General features: G+C 37.8%; 1 protein-coding gene across 1 annotated transcript in view; it reads left to right on the top strand.

Moving 5' to 3' along the window:
* USH2A (usherin) overlaps positions 1–19,617 on the top strand; it is an 837,868-nt gene that overhangs the window by 391,789 nt on the left and 426,462 nt on the right. The gene's annotated exons all lie outside the window — the stretch shown is intronic.

The following is a 19,617-nucleotide window of genomic DNA, read 5'->3' as shown; positions in this document are numbered from 1 at the left end:
CAAGCAACAAAGTAGAAGTGTCCATTGCCCTGCTGACAGCGAATCCCCCTCTGGATAATCACCTCCTACCTGGGTGAGGACCTTTCTCACAGTTAACCTTGCTTTTCCTGTGCCTTTCTCTCTCCTCCTCTACCGCTCCTTCCATGAGCGTTTGATAGGCTCAAGTCTCTTACCATGGTAGGGAAGACGAAGACAGACCTGGGAGAACAAATCTTTTTTGAGTCACATCTCCCACACATGGCCCCAGGCTTGCCTTTCTCACCTTCACTGTCATATTCCCTCCCTCCACTGGATCGCTTTCTTCGTCACCTACCTCCCTGTATGTTTCCTGGAGCCACCATAGTAAAGAATAACAAATTGGATGCCTAAAACAGCACAAAGGAATTGTCTCATGGTCTGGAGGCTACAAGTGCTAACCCACGGTGTCAGCACCCTCTGAAAACCTTAGGGGAGACTCTTTCTGTGTCTCTGCTGTGTTACTGCGATCTGTGGCATTCTGTGGCTTGCAGCTGCATCATCCAGTCTCCGCCCCTCTCATTCCCTGTGTCCAGATTTCTCTCATCTTGTAAGGGCACCAGTCATGTTGAATTTAGCACCCACCCCAATCTGGTATGACTTCCTCTTAACTTGATCACATCTGCAAAGACCTATTTCCAAACAAGGCCACCTTCTCAGGTACAGGGATTAGGACTTTATCTTTTAGGGGCATAGAAGTCAACCCATTCCTCCTCCATAGGCTCCATAACTTCACCCCTGAATTGGAACCATTCGCACCAGGCAATCAAAGTTCTTGTAGACCCAGTTCAGGGCCAATGTGAAGGCCAAATGCTTCGTGACACTTGGACACATTGTTGAACTTGTTTCCACCACAGAGCATCCTTCTCCCGGCATCAGTGACACCCACCGTCTCAGTGTCCCTGTTATGGGTCAAGCTGGGGTGTGTTCGAATCTTCTTTTCCTTCCACCCACAGGTGTTGGTGTATCTGCACAATATCCTTGTAAGGATTCCATCTGGATCTCCAAGTTAGACATTCTCCCTAAGCCATGAACATTTTCCTACCTACATATTGAACAGTCCTGCTCCAGACAACTCCCTAAAACTGATTTCACCATATCTGCCACCTCTCATAAAAGGCGTTCCTCTTTCCCGAACTTCCCATCTCAGAAACACTACCAAGAACACCAACACTATCAGAATCATTGTTACTGACAGTAAAATATACGATACTCACCCTTTTGCCAGAAATAAAAATCTGGACTTAATCTTAGACTCCTTTCTTTCCTCACATCCGATCTTAAAATCCAAAATCCTTCTGTTGTTCAACACGTGTCTGACTCCCACCTACTTTCTTAGCCTTATCTCTGGTCTTTCTCCCACTCCCATTTATGTCTACAATGCTACAGTGTTTTGTCTGTTTATGTTTTTTGTTTGTTTGTTTAAATACAGAAAGTCTTCCTATTTCCAGACCTTCAAACTTGCTGTTTACCCTGACTGGTGTTCTCTTTTTTTCCAGGAATTTATAGGGTTGGATCCTTCTCCTTGAGTCCTTAGAACTTATGAAACCTCCTTTATATTAGTTAGGATAACACACACACATGCATTCACGCCTATCAGTTTCTAACAGCAGACACACAGCAGAAATCTATTTCTTGTGCCCTCCGTCTTATCCAGGTGAAGAGTCTGGTCCGTAGAGCTTGCTTGCTCTATGCGTTGGGAACACAGGCAGAGGAAGGTCCTACCGTCTTGAACACATGACTGCCAAGGCGGCCCTGGAGTCTCTCCATTGCTGCAGCAGGTGACAAAGAGAAGGAAGGATAATGGGTTGGAAATTTTTATGAGCCAGGCCTGGGAGTGACACATTTCACTTCTGCCCACATTCTAATGGCCGTAGCACAGTCTCACAGTCGCCCCTAACTGGCAGGGATATTCATCAGACATCCTGAAACAGAACTCATCTGCTGCTCACAGTTCTCTAAGTAGGAGGTTTGTGTAGGCTCAGCTGAGTTCCTCATTAGGGTCTCACCAGGCTAACAGCAAAGACATGGGCGTTAGGGCTCACCTCTGCAGGCTCCAGGAAAGAATTTACTTCTGGGCTCATTCAGGTTGGTGGCAGAATTCAGTTCCTTGCAGTGGTCAAGCTGATGTCTGTTTCCTTGGCTCTCAGCCTGGGCCTGGTTTCTACATCTCGCAGTCTCGCTCACGTGCCTCTGACCCTCTCAGTAAAGCAGATCTTCTCTTGCAAATGCCATTTCTGCTTTGATCCCCTCGGACTTCTTCTGTTACTCGCTGGTGAAATCTCTGGTTTTAAAAGGGGCTTATAAGGAGACCATCTTTTTTCCATGTAAGGTAAGATAATCACGAGAGGGATATCTTGTCACCTTCACAGCTTCTACCCACACTCAAGGGGGAGGAATTTGTCCGGAGGTGAGAGTCTCTAGGAGTCAGTCTTGGCAGTCTTCCTACCACGGAGTTCAGAGGCAGAATCCTGCAGGTGTGACTTTGCTAAGCCCTGGTTTACCAGTGAAATGCAAATCCTGGTACCTGCTGCGGAGACTTAGCATGAGAACTGAATGTGATACTGCGTGCAAAAGTTGGTCAGTGCTCACAAGTCTTTTATGAACCTAGTAAGTGATCAGTGAACACACGCTTTTAGTTGTAGAAATAATACAATTATTGTTAAACCATAATAAAGATTCTTAATACCAAACATCCCCTGCAGGCGTATCTCTAAATTACGTAGACAGTTGAATTCAGGGAGTGTTCGTTGAGCATCTACTGTGTATAAGCTGCCACATTAGAGGTTGGAAGTTACACATGCAATAGAGATCTTTTCATTTTTCCTCAAAGCATTTCTAGTTCAGTTGCTTGGATGGAATGATACACGACTAAACATAATGCTCTTTACTCTGTGGTATTTCCTGTAACAGGTGTGGGAACAAAGAGGTAATTCATCAGCAAGATAAAGTATCACAGAGGAGGTGAATTTTTGCAGACATTAGAGTAGCATTTCAGAACCAAGGAACAGGCAAACCCGAGAATCAGGGTGGAGTCGCCGATGGCACAGAGCTGGGAATGTGTATCTCATAAAAATTAAAGAGCATGCAGTTTAATATGAGTGAGCAGCACCCGGGGTAAGGGATGAAGAGTAGTGAGAGGCAAGGGGGGGAGTCAGATTATCTTTGGTGCTCTAAATGATCGAAACAGGACTTTGCTCCATAAGAGTCGTGGCTAAACCTGTAGAACAATCCTCTCCTTTCAGGAGGCAAAAGGACTAGTAATTTAGAATTTTAGATGCAAAAAGCTAATTGGACTTAACAATGCAGATGGCAGAAGGATGAGGAGAAGAGGAGAGAAAAGCATTAGGTTTATTTGTTAACAGCTCTATTGTATTATATTTCTGTGCATTAGGCAGTGTAAAATAAAATCTACTTATTTTAAATCCTTTTAAACGGTGTTTAAATATTTCCTGATGACACAATCTGCTAAAGTATTTACCCTTGGTGCGTATTTCCATTAACCTTGCTGGTGACAAAGGCTAAAACTGTATATTTTGAGGGGCCTCGATTATGGAATAAAGCCTAGTGACATCATTATAAAACCACATCTGGATAAGCTGTAGAGACTTTGTCCTTCTATCCGATTTAGAAAATTCAGCAAACTATGGGAGAATACCACTATTAACAGACTCCACGCTTTCAGATGATTAGGGTGCCCTTTCTCTAAAAATAAAGGCAGGGAGGGATTAAAACCTCTAAAGCTGCAAATGCTATAGAGAAATACAGAGTACACAGACATCAGGGATATTAGGGGCATTTAGTTATATTGAATATATAATAAGAAAAAAGAGGCAGAAATTAATTTCAAAATACTCTTTCCTCATATCTTTCGTCAGTATTTTTCACTGTCTCTGTGAATGCTTCAGTTCCCTAGAGGATAAAATTCCCCTGGTATTTTTATAAATGATTTTTAAAATAGTATCTTTGTATCATAGATACAAAAACTTAAGGCCCAGGAAAGCTTAGGTTACGTTTCTTAGTAAAAGAATGACTCCGTGATGAAATTGGAAAGAAAATGCTTTTATTCATTCCCCGAAGCACTTGATAGCTATCTTAAATTGGAAAGAAATGCCATTTACAATATATTTGATTTTATCTGTGGCAAATGTTTGACTGCTTCAAAAGCAATGACGATTATTCATTCTTGATTTTACAAAGTAAATATATACTTGAGTCCTGAGTCCTGAGTCTTTTAATTGCAAATGATAGAAATCCACCCATTTCATATTTTAGCTTCTTTGTGAAATGGGATTCATTCACTCGTGTGACTGTGGGCTTTCACTGTGGACTGGAAAGCATAGCAGAAGCTCTGAACTCGTACCCTACTGCCTGAAAAAAAGTCTTCAACCAGACTGACAAATACTGAGGAAGGATGCTGATTGGTCCATCACATGAGGATGCTGATTGGTCCATCACATGTCCAACTTCGAGGCCACGAAGGCAGGATATGGATGGTGGAAGAGGACAAAAAAGAAAAATAGAGCCCCAGGGGAAGCCATCAGGATCTGAGAACCACACCAAATGTTAGCTCTTCATAATTCTAAATTCGGCTCCAAAATTTGTTCTAATTACACATATTAAAGTCTTCCTTCCAATAAAACCTTAACTTTTCTATCCCTTTTTTGGATGAATGCAGTTAGTAATATATATCCTAGGACATCATTCAACTCAGCCGTCTACCTGTGTTCTTCCTTTTGAGAATTTCCCTGGAATTTCACCTGTTTTCTTAAACTTGAATCTCTATTTTGTTGACTGAGTGCCTCCCTTTTTTGAAACTATCAAATCTATCAGAGCACGGCTTTTTTTTTTTTTTTTTTTTTTTTTTTGCAAAATAAGAAGTGACTTTTTAGAATACTTCTCTACCTTGTTTGCGTTAAAGGAAGGCCATTTATTCCTTGATTTTTCTCCTCTAAACAGGATATCTCAGAGCCTTCGTAATATCGTTAGCCACGTGTTACACCCATGGTATCAGTGTTGTAGCTAACGCCTATTTAATAGCTTAAATACACTATCTCCATTCACTTGCGTGTATTCAACATCTATCTTCTAAAATATCACCTTTTTTTTTTTTTTCTGGCTACTAAAATAGTTGCTGAAGACAGAGTGGTAAACTTCCTGGAACCCACGAGTTCTCACTTATACATTGTCTTAGTTTTGGTTTCAGTTGGCTAATTTAAATCTTGTGGCCATGGACCACTAAAAGAAGTAACCAAAATCCAGTAACAGGTAGTATCGCAAACACCTTGAGTAGTTTTACGTTTTGTTATGCTTGAAATTGTTCCAAAGTTACTGATTTTTCTACCTGCATGCAGACATAAGTACTAATATAATGTAATATAAGAATGCAACATAATATATAAATGAAAAGCCTAATGAACATCAATAGAAGACTAGTTTAAAAAGTTATGGGTAAGAGCGATATGTACACTGAGATATTGTGGGGTCATTCAATGGAATGAGCAGATTCTTACCAATAGGGTAGCATACTCAACGTACATTGTGAAGTACTTTTACAAAAAATATATCTCTACTAATATTTGGATATTTGATTATATATTTAGCCTACTTCCGGAGGTACACATAAGTGTATAATAATTGCCGTGCTTGGAAGTTTCCTTCATGGCTCAGCAGAAACAAATCCAGCTAGAATCCATGAGAATGTGGGTTCCATCCCTGGCCTCACTCAGTGGGTCAGGGATCCAGCATTGCTGGGAGCTGTAGTGTAGGTCGCAGATGTAGCTTAGATCCTGCATTGCTGGGCCTGTGGCGTAGGCTGGCAGCCATAGCTCAGATTCGATCCCTAGCCTGGGAACCTCCATATGCCATGGGTACAGCCCTAAAAAGCAAAAAATAAAAATAAAAATAATTGCTGTGCTTCTGGAAGGGAAGTGGGTAATTGGGAGACAAGAGAAGAGGGGAGTTCTCATTGTGGCTTAGAGGTTAACGAATCCGACTAGGAACCGTGGTGTTGCAGGTTCAATCCCTGGCCTTGCTCAGTGGGTTAAGAATCTGGCATTGCCATGAGCTGTGGTGTAGGTCGCAGACGTGGCTCAGGTCTGGCGTTGCTGTGGCTGTGGTGTAAGCCCACAGCTACAGCTCCAATTAGACCCCTAGCTTGGGAACCTCCATGTGCCACGGGTGCGGCCCTCGAAAAGACAAAAAGCAAAAAAAAGAGAAGAGGGAGACTTAATTTTTATATAAACTCTTTGCTATCTTTTAAGATTTTGTATCGGGCATATATATGAATGTATATATTAATGTATATATAATAACGTATAAATTAAGTATAATTTAAAAATAAAATTATTACAAAAAGGTAAATTATAAATACTAAAGATAATTTAGAAAAGTATAAAAAAATATTGCCCACAATATTACCCACCAAAGCAATTACTAATTACATTTTTACTTATGAATTTATTATCTTCTAATCTTATTCTAAGTTACAGATATACACATATTCTTTGGGTCAGACTGTTTTACAGTGTTACCAATTTATGATATATCGAGATCGTAAGACCAAATACTAAATCATTTTCTAAATTATGCTTTAAATTATTACACAGTATTTTTGAATATTTCATATTTCATATATTTAAGCAAAGCATTACAATATTTGGAATTATACAATATTTATAATTTTTCCATATTAGAAATAACAGTGCAACTTCAATATCCTTTTTTTAAAATGATTTTTATTTTTTCCATTATAGCTGGTTTACAGTGTTCTGTCAATTTTCTATTGTACAGTAAATTGACCCAGTCACACATACATATATATTTTCTTTTTCTCACATTATCCTCCATCATGCTCCATCACAAGTGACTAGATATAGTTCCCAGTGCTATACAACAGGATTTCATTGCTTATCCACTCCAAATGCAATAGTTTGTGTCTATTAACCCCAGACTCCCCATCCATCCCACTCCCCCTTGGCAACCACAAATCTGTTCTCCAAGTCCATGAGTTTCTTTCTATGGAAAGGTTCATTTGTGCCATATATTGGATTCCATATATAAGTAATATCATATAGTATTTGTCTTTTTCTGACTTATTTCACTTAGTATGAGAGTCTCTAGTTCCATCCATGTTGCTGCAAATAGCATCATTTTGTTCTTTTTTATGGCTGAGTAGTATTCCATTGCATATATGTACCACTTCTTCTTAATCCATTCATCTGTCAATGGACATTTAGGTTGTTTCCATGTCTTGGCTATTGTGAATAGTGCTGCAATGAACATACGGGTGCATGTGTATTTTTCAAGGAAAGTTTTATCCAGATATATGCCCAAGGGTGGGATCGCTGGGTCATATGGTAGTTCTCTATTCAGTTTTCTGAGATACCTCCATACTGTTTTCCATAGTGGTTATACTAATTTACATTCCCACCAACAGTGTAGGAGGGTTCCTTTTTCTCTGCATCCTCTCCAGCATTTGTTATTTGTGGACTTATTAATGATGGCCATTCTGACTGGTGTGAGGTGGTACCTCTTAGTAGTTTTGATTTGCATTTCTCTAATAATCAGGGATGTTGAGCTTTTTTATTCATGTGCTTTTTGGCCATCTGTGTATCTTCTTTGGAGAGATGTCTATTCATGTCTTTTGCCTATTTTTCAATTGGGTTGTTGGGTTTTTTGCTGTTGAGTTAAATAAGTTGTTTCTAAATTTTAGAGATTAAGCCCTTGTCAGTTGCATCATTTGAAACTGTTTTCTCCTATTCTGTAAGTTGTCTTTTTGTTTTTTGTTTTTTTAATGGTTTCCTTTGCTGTACAAAAGCTTGTTAGTTTGATTAGATCCCATTGGTTTATTTCTGCTTTTATTTCTGTTTCCTTGGGAGATGACCTAAGAAAACATTTGCAAGGTTGATGTCAGAGAATGTTTTGCCTATGTTCTCTTCTAGGAATTTGATGGTGTCTTATGTTTAAGTCTTTGAGCCATTTTGAGTTTCTTTTTGTGCATGGTGTGAGGGTGTGTTCTAGTTTCATTGATTTACATGTGGTTGTCTAGTTTCCCAGCACTACTTGCTGAAAAGACTGTCTTTTTCCCATTTTATGTTCTTTCTTCCTTTATCAAAGATTAATTGATCATAGGTGTCCGGGTTTATTTCTGGGTTCTCTATTCTGTTCCATTGATCTGTATGTCTGTTTTGGTATAATTACCACACTCTCTTGATAACTGTGGCTTTGTAACATTGCCTGAAGTCTGGGAGAGTTATGCCTCCTGCTTGGTTTTTGTTCCTTGGGATTGCTTTGGCAATTCTGCATCTTTTATGGTTCTGTGTAAATTTTTGGATTGTTTGTTCTAGTTCTGTGCAAAATGTCATGGGTAATTTCACAGGGATTGCATTGAACCTGTAGATTGCTTTGGGTAGTATGACTATTTTTATGATATTAGTTTTTCCAACCCAGGAGCATGGAATATCTTTCCATTTCTTTGAATCCTCTTTAATTTCCTTAATTCATGTTTTATAGTTTTAAGCATATATATCTTTCACCTCCTTGGTCAGGTTTATTGCCAGGTATTTAATTTTTTAAGGTGTGATTTTAAAAGGTATTGCATTTTTGTGTTGCTTTTCTGACACTTCACTGTTAGTTTACAGAAACGTGACAGATTTCTAACCTGCTACTTTGCTTAATTCATTGATCAGTTCAAGTAGTTTTTGTGTGGAGTCCTTAGGGTTTTCTATTTATTGTATCATGTCATCTGCATACAGCGACAATTTTACCTCTCCTCTTCCAGTTTGGATACCTTATATTTCTTTTACTCATCTCAATATCCTTTTATATAACATTTTCTATGTATGTATTCCTAATTTCTTAAATATAATCCCCACAATTTTTTGTGCATTATTTATAGCGATATGTTCTTCTTAGAATTTTGTAAATGTTTTTAACACATATTAAATATGCTTACCATTTTCATGGCACTATAATTATCTTTTTCTGCTTTCATTCTTTGTACTTTTTACCTCATTTATGATGGTTTTTCTTCCTTTTTTTTTTGAGGGGGGGCATACCCATGGCACATGGAGTTTCCCAGGCTAGGGGTTGAATCTGAGCTATAGCTACCAGCCCATGCCACAGCCGCAGCAATGTGGGATCCAAGCTGCATCTGTGACCTGTACCACAGCTCACGGCAATGCTAGATCCTTAACCTGCTGAGCCAGGCCACGAATCAAACCCACATCCTCATGGTTCCTAGTCGGGTTCGTTAACCACCGAGCCATAAAGGAGACTCCTAAGATGGTTTTTCAATGAAATCATTTTTTCTTAAACTTGTAGTCAGATCTAGAAATACCTTCCTTTATTTCTTCTTTAGATAAGAAGAAAATTAGATTTGATAGCTAATCCATTTAAAATTAACTATGATTTAATTTTCCTCACCCCAAGAACAGATAAAATTTTTGTGATGTTTTTCTTGATAATGTATACTTTCAAAATATTTTCACACCTGCCAGCTTCTATGAGCTTTTAAATTACCAAATGATATGTAAAGGTTAAATAATTTTAATCCCATTTGGCAGGTGAGGAAATAGAGATTCTGAAAACTTAATTGATTTACTTGGAATCATAAAGCTAGTTAATGGCAAAGCTAGAACTAAAATTTTGGTGCTCTAATTTTCTGACTCCCAAATCACAAATCTCAACCAGCTAAGTCGAAAGTAAAAGAATGATGGGAAATTCCATTACATTATCAATAATATTCAGTGGGTGTCAAAATATTAATACAACATTTATATCTTCATCACATTATCAGTGCATTCTTAAAGACAGCATGTCAATTAAAATATCTCTTATCCAAATATTAGATTTAGTTTTTAAAATTTAAAGCAAGCCTACTTGTCTTAAATGGGAAGTATTTGATATTGTGCCCTCATAAATCAAGGAGATAAACGTAGAAACTATAAGTCTGCAGAGTGTAGTACTGGTAGGAAGGGGGAGCTATTTCTTCACAGTCAGTAATGAAAAGTTATGCAAAGTAAACTGGAATTTTTATGACTGTGCTGCAGCATGACCTCATATCATTCCTGTTTTGATTAACTGTGGACAACAAAGAATAATATATCCTTTTAATCCACTCATTGAAATGGTAGTTTGCTGGAACTGCCATGAGAAAATCTCAGGCTGGGTGGGTTAAATAACGGGATTTTATTTTCTCACCACCCTGGAGGCTAGAAGTCCAAGATCAACGTGTCAGCAGGTTTGGTTTCTCCTGAGGCCTCTCTCCACAGCTTGCAGACGGCCACCTTCTGGCTGTGTCCTCACATGTACCTCTCCACAGGTATATCCCTGATGTCTTTGCGTCCAGCATTCCTCTTATAAGAACACTGGCCAGATTTGATTAGGGCCCACACTACCAGTTTCCTCTCAAGGTAATCACCTCTTTAAAGACCCTATATCTATATAGTCACATTTGGATGTACTGGGGTTAGGGAGTCAGTGTAGGAATTTTGGAGGGATATCATTCAGCCCATAACAGCAGGTATAATTTGTAATGACTGCATACAATTGCACACCAAGGTAGTGAAAATTAAACAGGCAAATATTTAGTCCTCTCTCCCTTCCTTTCTTATTTCCTTCCTTTTTTTCCTGGAAGGTAAAGCCTAAAGAATATTAAAACAGAATATTTTCAGGCATGCTGGCTTGTGGTTCTTCCATTCATCTAGTCATCCATGAGACTGGGACAACGTACTAGTGTTTGAGTAAAGACTGCTGGTGCATATAGATGTGTGGCTTACAGTTTTCCTTTCTGTGTTCCCATGTCTCATACTATTTATCCTACTCTACCAGAATTATCGGTTGACTTAGTTGTCTGTCTCACTAGATTGTGAGCTCCTTGAGGGCAAGAACTGTATCTTTCATGTTCTATCCTGAAGGCAGGGAGGGTATCTGCATATAGTAAAGAACCATAAAGATTGTTTTTAGAACCAAGAAATCAATGTTTTCATTTGTATGTAAACTAGGTATTATCATATGGACAAATTGCTGGAATGCCAGACTGCATTCAGAGGAATGTTCAGAGACAGACAAATTTATCTGAGACTGACAGCCAGACAAGTCGATTGGTACCAGAGAAGTGACAGGGGACCCCAGTGCTTGACATACACTGGGTAAATATTTGCTGCTGCTTTCTCAGTGTCATACAGCTACATAGGCGATACAGAGCTCACAAGCACACAATTGGTGCAAAAGCCCTGAAAGGTGCCATTCCATGGCCATAAATATGACTCATTTGGTTCCATTAAGGTATGTAAAAATCAGTTATTTTGAACATACAAAGTAGGTATGTAATTCAGTTCCATGTCATCACAACCAAAAGATTGATACATTTTTTTCAACATAAAACTGTTATTTGAGGAGCTCCCAGGTGCTCAATGCATTAGGAACCCAACTAGTATCCATGAGGATGCAGGTTCAATCCCTAGGCTCGCTCCGTGGGTTAAGGATCCAGCATTGCAGCAAGATGCAGTGTAGCTCACAGATGCAATTCAGATGTGTCGTTGCTGTGACTGTGGTATAGGTGGGCAGCTGCGGCTCTGATTTGATCCCTAGCCTGGGAACCTCCATATGCCATGGGTGTGGTCCTAAAAAGACAAATATATATATATATATATATATATATATATATATATATATATATATATATATATATATATGTATGTATGTATGTATTTTTTCTCTGAGTGGGAAACTTCAGACAAGTATTAGCGAATGACCTATGACTTAGACAAAGGCATCCTGCCTGCTTGACTATAACCCCAGCCCCATGTTTACGTCCCTGTTGCATTCAAACCGAGGATGATATAAAAAGAGTACAAGTCAAAAAATAAAATAAAATTCAAGTAGAGTTTAGGGAAGTTTGTCTCCTACATCTCAACTTTTAAAGACTTATTTTGCCAAGATGACTTTCTTGCACTGCCCTCTTCACTTTTCTTCCATCCTATTGTGGAAATGTATACAAGTCCAGCCACTCCTAGAATATACTACCAAATATGCAAATATTTGAATATCTATTTCATGTGGGGAGATTAGAAAGTCACTTTCTGCCACTTGTGTAGCTCTATTATGCAAAAATCAAGAGGATGCTGGTCATAAATTCTATTAGGTTGGAACTCTGGGTGTCGAAGAAAAGACTATATAGATAATTTTAAGAGATTTCCCTCTCAGCTGAATCACTGCTATAAAGTTAAGCTTGGTTTTTAAAAGATAAATCAAATCAATGTTTTCCATAAAGCTACATACTTGTAGTGTAAACTGAACTCCCACAAACTTTTAAATAGACATTTCTCAAATTCAGCATTGATCAAATTCTTCCTCTAGAAAAACATTGTAAAACATTGTATAAAAATTCAAGTTTGGCTTTTGCATTTTTTTTCCATTATTTCGTTTTAATGACAGCTGTATTCCAATCTTTCACTGCAAATAAATAGACTGTTTTCAAAGATGCACTGTAAAGAAAATTGATTCATGGATGCTAACATTAACCAAACACTAATCAAGGCATTTAAGGAACATTTCAGAGTGCAATTAAGGAAATAGAAATCATGTAAAGTTACTACTATGAAAAGTCTAAGAAAAGTTCAGTATACTTTCAGGGATAGTGAAGGTATTCACCAGACATAGACAAAGGGGTGATGGCTCTAAGACAAATTAAACAGGTACATATAAATTTATTTTCTTGTCTTTGTCTGCTGGGTGTAGTCTCAGGAATAAGCTAATACCTGTATTTATATTTTATAAGTACTCTCCTAATTTTTACATGTGGTTCACTATGTAATATGAAGAAGAATTAAGGGCCTGAAAACTTGAGCATTTGGAGGGTAATAGTAAAATATTAATGCTAATACCTCGTTTTCAATGGTGTGTCTCTAAGTGTGTTGGCATTCATATCCTCACTGTAATTTGTTGTTAATCAGTGAACTTTAGTTCTTCCCTAAAATTAGTTCCTCTTACACGTATCTGTCTTCATTGCAGGAGAGACATTATTATTTGTAATTTTGCACAAAGGTTCTTCTCAAATCATTTACCATTTTCTGTTGTAATTTATTGAAGCAGCGTAATTAAAGTGATTTGAAATCATTGGTTTATAACTGTCCATAAAGCATAACCTCTCTGAAATTTGAAAAACATAACGCAAAGCAATGCGTGATTCAAAAAGAGATATCCAAAACCGTCTTGTAAACACCTTGTTGTCTGCTGTACCTCAACACGTAAAACACGTCGTAGTTGCCCATAGCAGTCTTATCCCACACGTATTTGTGGAATGAATAGATGGCCAAAAAGAGCTGTCTCTGAAAGTGTATGTTGCCATATAGATACACTTACTTTCCTCACAATCGACTACGTGTTTTAGATTTTGCTGAAAAAATTTGGCCTTTCGATAATTACAGGATAAACATTTTAAAAGTATATTATTTGCAGTATTTATGAGCACTGATTAGTTGGAGTACATCTAAATGAAAAGAACCCGTTAGCCTCTCCTGTTATCAATGATTTAAAATTTTACGTCTTACCTGTGCAACGCAGTCTCCTTTATAAAATGCTTCTATGGCTGTTTGCTTTGTTTTCTCTTCATAGCAATTGTAGGTAGAGGTGTTACAAATAATATACTATTACTTTTAACAACTAAGGATACTAAGACCTAAAACTTCAGTGGTTCACTCATGTGTCCACACATCAAGACTATAAACCCAAATCTTTGTTGATTTCTTCTCTTCTTTTTTTTTTTTTTTGTCTTTTTGTCATTTCTTGGGCCGCTCCCGCGGCATATGGAGGTTCCCAAGCTAGGGGTCTAATTGGAGCTGTAGCCGCCAGCCTACACCAGAGCCACAGCAACGCAGGATCCGAGGCGCGTCTGCAACCTACACCACAGCTCACGGCAACGCCAGATCCTTAACCCACTGAGCAAGGCCAGGGATGGAACCCTCAACCTCATGGTTCCTAGTCGGACTCGCTAACCACTGCGCCACAATGGGAACTCCTCTTCTCTTCTTTCTCTTTTATTTTTTCTCATTTCCTTTCACCATAATAGCATCCAATCGCATGTAAAGTTTTGCCTCCCTGCTTTTGTGATGGGGTCTTAGCTTTATACACTAGCAATTATATCAAAGAAAAAAAAGGAAATGGATCCTATGACTATTAACCAAACTCAGATGCAGTTGTTACCAACTTTGTCAGTAAATTCCACCATAACAATTTTAATTTGTTTCAGAGTCTCTAATCCCAGTGTTTAAAATTTTAAGTGCTATGAATTGGAAATGTGAGGGAGACATTTGCTTTTCATATTGTACTCTTATAATATACTAGTTAAATTTTTTTAATGTGCATACATACAATTACTCCCAAAATGTCAATAATTAGTTCCATGAACAAAACTAGGAAAATGCAAATCATTATATAAATAAGGTCATAATCATGTTTATTAACATTATTTCTCATTAAATGTGTCAGGTATCGTTTTAAGTGATTTACATATGAATGATTACATATAGCCAAGCCAACCTAGATCCAGGGATATACCATATTTTCTAAGTTTTGTAAAATATGGTTAATGTAGATGTGTATCTGTCTGTCTTTTTTTCTTTTTTATGGCTGTACCCATGGCATATGGGAGTTCCCAGTCCAGGGATTGAATCTGAGCTGCAGCTGTGACCAACACTGCAGCCGAGGCAACACCAGATCTTTTAATCCGCTGCACCCCGCTGGGAGTCAAATCCATCCTTCCTCAGTGACCTGAGCCACTGCAGTCAGATTCTTCACCCAGTGCACCACAGCAGGAGCGCCTGTCTATCTTTTTTTAAAGCATTTATTTCATCTTGTTTTTTTCCTTTCTGCCTTTTCTATCCCACACCTGCTAAGCCCATCCCACTTACTTATTTCTGTATAAACTTTATTTTTGAAGAAGAAAAGAAAAACTTTGTTATTTAAATATTATTCTGTAGTACGTCAGATATTTTACAATTTAATTTTTATTTTATCTTGGCATATAGTGGATCACCAATGTTGTGTTAGTTTCAGGTGTAACGCAAAGTGATTTCATTATGCATACACATATATCCGCTCTTTTTCAGAATCTTCCTCTAGATTATTGCAGAATATTGAGTAAAGTTCAATGTGCTATACAGTAGGTCCATGCCGATTATCTCTTTCGTATATAAGAGTGTGTATATGTTACCCCTAACTTCCTAATTTATCCTTCCCCCAACTTTTGCCTTTGGTGACCCTGTTTGCTTTCTCTGTCTGTGAGTCTGTTTCTGTTTTGTAAATGTGTTCATTTGTATAATTCTTTTAGATTCCATGTATAAATGATATCATATAATTAATTGTCTTTGACTGGCTTTACATAGTATGATAATCTCTAGGTCCATCCATGTGGCTGAAAATGGTATTTTTTTTATGGCTATATATAATCCACAGTCTATATATATCACATCTTCTTTATCCTCTCTTTTGTCAGTGAACATTGAGGTTGCGCCTGTGTCTTAGCTATGGTAAATAGTGCTGGAGTGAACATTGGGGTGCATATGTCTTTTCAAATATTGGCTTTCTTTTCATATATGCCCAGGAGTGGGGTTCCTGGATCTTACGGTAGTTCTATTTTTAGTTTTTTAAGGAACTTCCATAATGTTCTCCACAGTGGTTGCATGAATTTACATTTCCACCATCAGCATAGTAGGATTCCCTTTTCTCCACATCCCCTCCAGCTTTTATGTTTGTGTACTTTTTGATGATGACCACCCTAACTGGTGTAAGGTGATACCTCATTGTAGTTTTGATTTACATTTCTCCAGTAATTAGCAATGTTGAACATTTTTTTGTGTGCTTTTTGGCCATCTGTACATCTTCTTTGGAGAAATGTCTATTTACATCTTCTTCCCTTTTTAATAAGATCTTTTTTTTTTAATATTGAGCTGCATCAACTCTCTGTATATTTTGGAGTTTAATCCCTTGTCAGTCACTTTATTTGCAAATATTTTCTCCATTCTGCATGTTGTCTTTCATTTTTTAAAGTGTTTCCTTTGCTGTGCAAGAGATTTTAAGTTTAATTGGGTCCTGTTTGTTTGTTTTTATTTTAATTACTCCAGGTGATGGTTCCAAAAAGATATTACTGCAATTTATGTCAAAGAGTGCTCTCCCTATGTTTTTCTCTAAGAGTTTTATAGTATCCAGCCTTATATTTAGGTCTTTAATCCACTTGGAGTTTATGGTTGCATATGGTGTTATATAGTGTGCTAATTTCATTCTTTTACATGTAGCCAGCCTGTTTTCCCAGCACCACTTACTGAAGAGGCTGTCTTTTCTCCATTGTATATTCTTGTCTCCTTTGTCATAAGTTAGATGACCGTAGGTGTCAGCTGGACTTTATTGTGGGTGTGTGGGTTTATTTCTGGACTTTCTATTCTGTCTCACTGAGCTACATTTATTTTTTCTGTCAGTACCATACTGTTTTGATGACTGCAGCTTTGTAGTATAGTCTGAAGTCAGGGATCCTGATACCTCCTGCTGCATTTTTCTTTCTCCAGGATTGCTTTGGCTATGGGGGATCTTTTTGTGTTTCATACAAATTTTAAAATATTTTGTCCTAGTTCTGTGAAAAATGCCATTAGTAATTTGATAGGTATGTAGGTATATCTGAATCCATGGTACACACACATTTGGTCCCTCTTTCCCTGATCACCAAACCCACCCCTGGTACCACAGATGTTGCTCTTCATTTTTTATGCAGAATACACACTCTGCCAGATATACCCAGAGAAATCTAAATGTATCTTAGCCTCCAGTTGAGGTTCTCCTTGTATTAGGTTTAAAAAAAGAAGTGAAAGAGGGAGGGAGGGAGGGAAAGAGGGAGGAAAAGAAAGGGGGCAGGATGGAGAGAGAGGAGGAGAAATTTTTATTTTAAGAAATTGGCTCAGATGATTGTGGGCACGTCCAAAATGTGAAATCTGTAGGGTAGGTCAGCAGGTACAAGAGTCAAGGAAGAGTTGAGATTGCAGTCTTGAATTTAAAATCCACAGGCACTATAGCAGGCTGAAAAGTCAGTCAGAATTTTTACAACACAGTTTAGAGGAAGATTTCTTCTTACTTGGGAAATCTCAGTCTTTGTTCTTAAGACCTTCAACTGATTAGATGAAGTCTACCCATATTATGAAGTGTATTCTGCATTACTTAAAGTCGACAGATTATAAATGTTAATCCCATTTTAAATATACCTTCACAGCAACATGTAGGCTTTGACCCCATAAGTGGACAACATAGCCTACCCAAAGTGACACATAAAACCAATCATCACAGATACACTATTTTTAAAAGTCATCAGTAAAATATTTATTCAGAGAAAAAAGTCAGACACTGTTCATAGTGTGAATACCTGTAACATGGGTGTTTTTCCTGACATAATGTCAATTGAGTATTCTTTGAAAATTACTGTTTTAAAAAAGAAAACCCTGTGATTCTATGGAAATGATTCAGATAGACAATGCAGTAGAAGTCTTTTAATGGACCAAACTACATCTGGCTGTGATACTGAAGGCTTCATCAGCTTCTCAAAATTCAGTGGTTGCTTCTGATGCTCTGTATTTTCACAAGCTGACATAGAAACATAATTTTAATGAGATATGTATATACCCCTAACATTATAATTTGAAGTTTGGGAACTGTTGAACTTAAGTTAAAATGTGTTCGTAATTGTAAACTGTGCTCGTTTTACACATTCTTTTCTCATACACAGAAAAAAAAATTGTTTAGCATTCCATTCCACATTAAATTGCAAGAGCATTTTATGATGAATCAAACAGGTGATCCTCTCCAAGTCTCTTAACTACTGGAGCAAATTTCCAAGAAGTAAAAACTTGTATCACAATATCCTGAATGCCAGGTTTTCTTAGAAAAATAAACATTCAGTAGAAACTTTAGCCTTCCAGAACATCTAACACAAACATCTGTAAAGAGACAGATGAAGAAACCAAGAGACACTGAGGGCAAGTGTTTTGCCCAAGTTCACACAGACAGCTAGTGGCAGAACCAGAACTAGGCAAAGATTTCCTAACCTCCAGCTTCATTATATGTGGGTCTGTTTCATCATCATACAAAGTTATCGGCCTGGAACCCAGTGGTCTTTCTTCTCTGGCCCCAACCTGTCTTTCTAGCATTAGTTCCTTTAATTCTTTCATATGCCCTGCATCTGAGCTAAACTGAACTTTGTTAACTTAAGCCAAATATTTCTCACCAAGCTTGTATTGAATTATTCTACAACAATGCCTTTTTCCAACCCTCTCACTGAGGATGTCTTCTCCCTCTCTCTCCACTGCTTTAAAACCAATTTAAATGCTATTTCCTTTTTGATAGGTAATGGATGTATGGAGATGGATAGATGGATAGATAGATAAATAGACAGATGGAATCTCAAAATTTTGCAGATCTCAATCTGAGAATTATATAAATAATTCTCATTAGTTCTAAGACTAATTATATAAATAATTATATATTTATATAATCATGAATTGTATAAATAATTCTCATTAGTTCTAAGACTCATATCTCACTTGTTGATTTCTCTCACCTTGAGTATATGATCTCTGCCTCCTGCAAACCAACCTACATGCATTATTAAGGAATGTGATGATAGCAAATATCCCCCTGAGTTTGGGGGAACATTTGCAAGTTTTATATGAAATTTTTAGCTAAGTTATCTGGCTTAAGTTTTTAAGATAGTATTCTTAGAATGTTAAATGTTATCTCGATTCTCTCTCTGTGGTTTGTGAGTTAAAAGCATTTATGAACTTTGAAAACCAGATGCTGACTTTCTAATTCTGTCTCTTACTGCCCAGAGGTAAAGTAAAGGAGTGGGTGGGATGCTAGTGCATGGCGGGGAGAGGGGGCTGATGCTGCTCTAGGGGTGTGTTATTATAAAAGGAACCAAGAAAGACAACCTTGTGCTAAATATACCTTAAGTTATTGCAAAGCAAATATTAGGGAGGCTCAGAAATCCAGACTAGGAGACAGCTGGCTAAGAATGCTGTCAGCCTAAGGAGTTTTACATGGAAGGCTTTTGTTCTAACCAGCCAGGGAAAACAAGGAAAATGAGGAAGTATAGTCCCTCCTTATCACAACTGACAGACAAACTAGTAACAGACAGCTCCCAGCAGACTGGGCTCCCCCACCACATGCCAGCTGCCGCTGTCCTGATGGAAGAAACAGGTTTTCCTCTCTTTATTTCCAGTTGTCTTACTGCAATGAAGTTTTTACTCTTCAACCATCAGGAGTGTCCAAAATATCAGGGGTCATAAGGGGATGCCTATAAGACGTATCCTTGTTCTCAAATTGTGTGTGACATTGTGAATACGTGTGCCTGGGATAAGGATGTTCACCAGAGAGGTTGGTACAAAGGGCCGCTAGATAGAGTGTAAATGATGCACATGTGGGGGAGAATCAAAAGATGCTTTGTGAATAATATAAACTTTGAACAGGATTTGGATGAAAGGGAGGGATATGGATTTCTCTGATGGAGTGGAAAATATGGTGAGCGCAAATAGAAAATGTTTGCAGTTTAGGAAGACAGTT

This window comes from Sus scrofa, chromosome 10 (genome assembly GCF_054392235.1).
Source record: "Sus scrofa isolate SSC_HxYL_T2T_F1_AM1 chromosome 10, Sscrofa_HxYL_maternal_Yorkshire_Landrace_v2.0, whole genome shotgun sequence".
Classification (NCBI taxonomy): domain Eukaryota; kingdom Metazoa; phylum Chordata; class Mammalia; order Artiodactyla; family Suidae; genus Sus; species Sus scrofa.
This window is presented reverse-complemented; position numbering and strand designations above follow the sequence as displayed.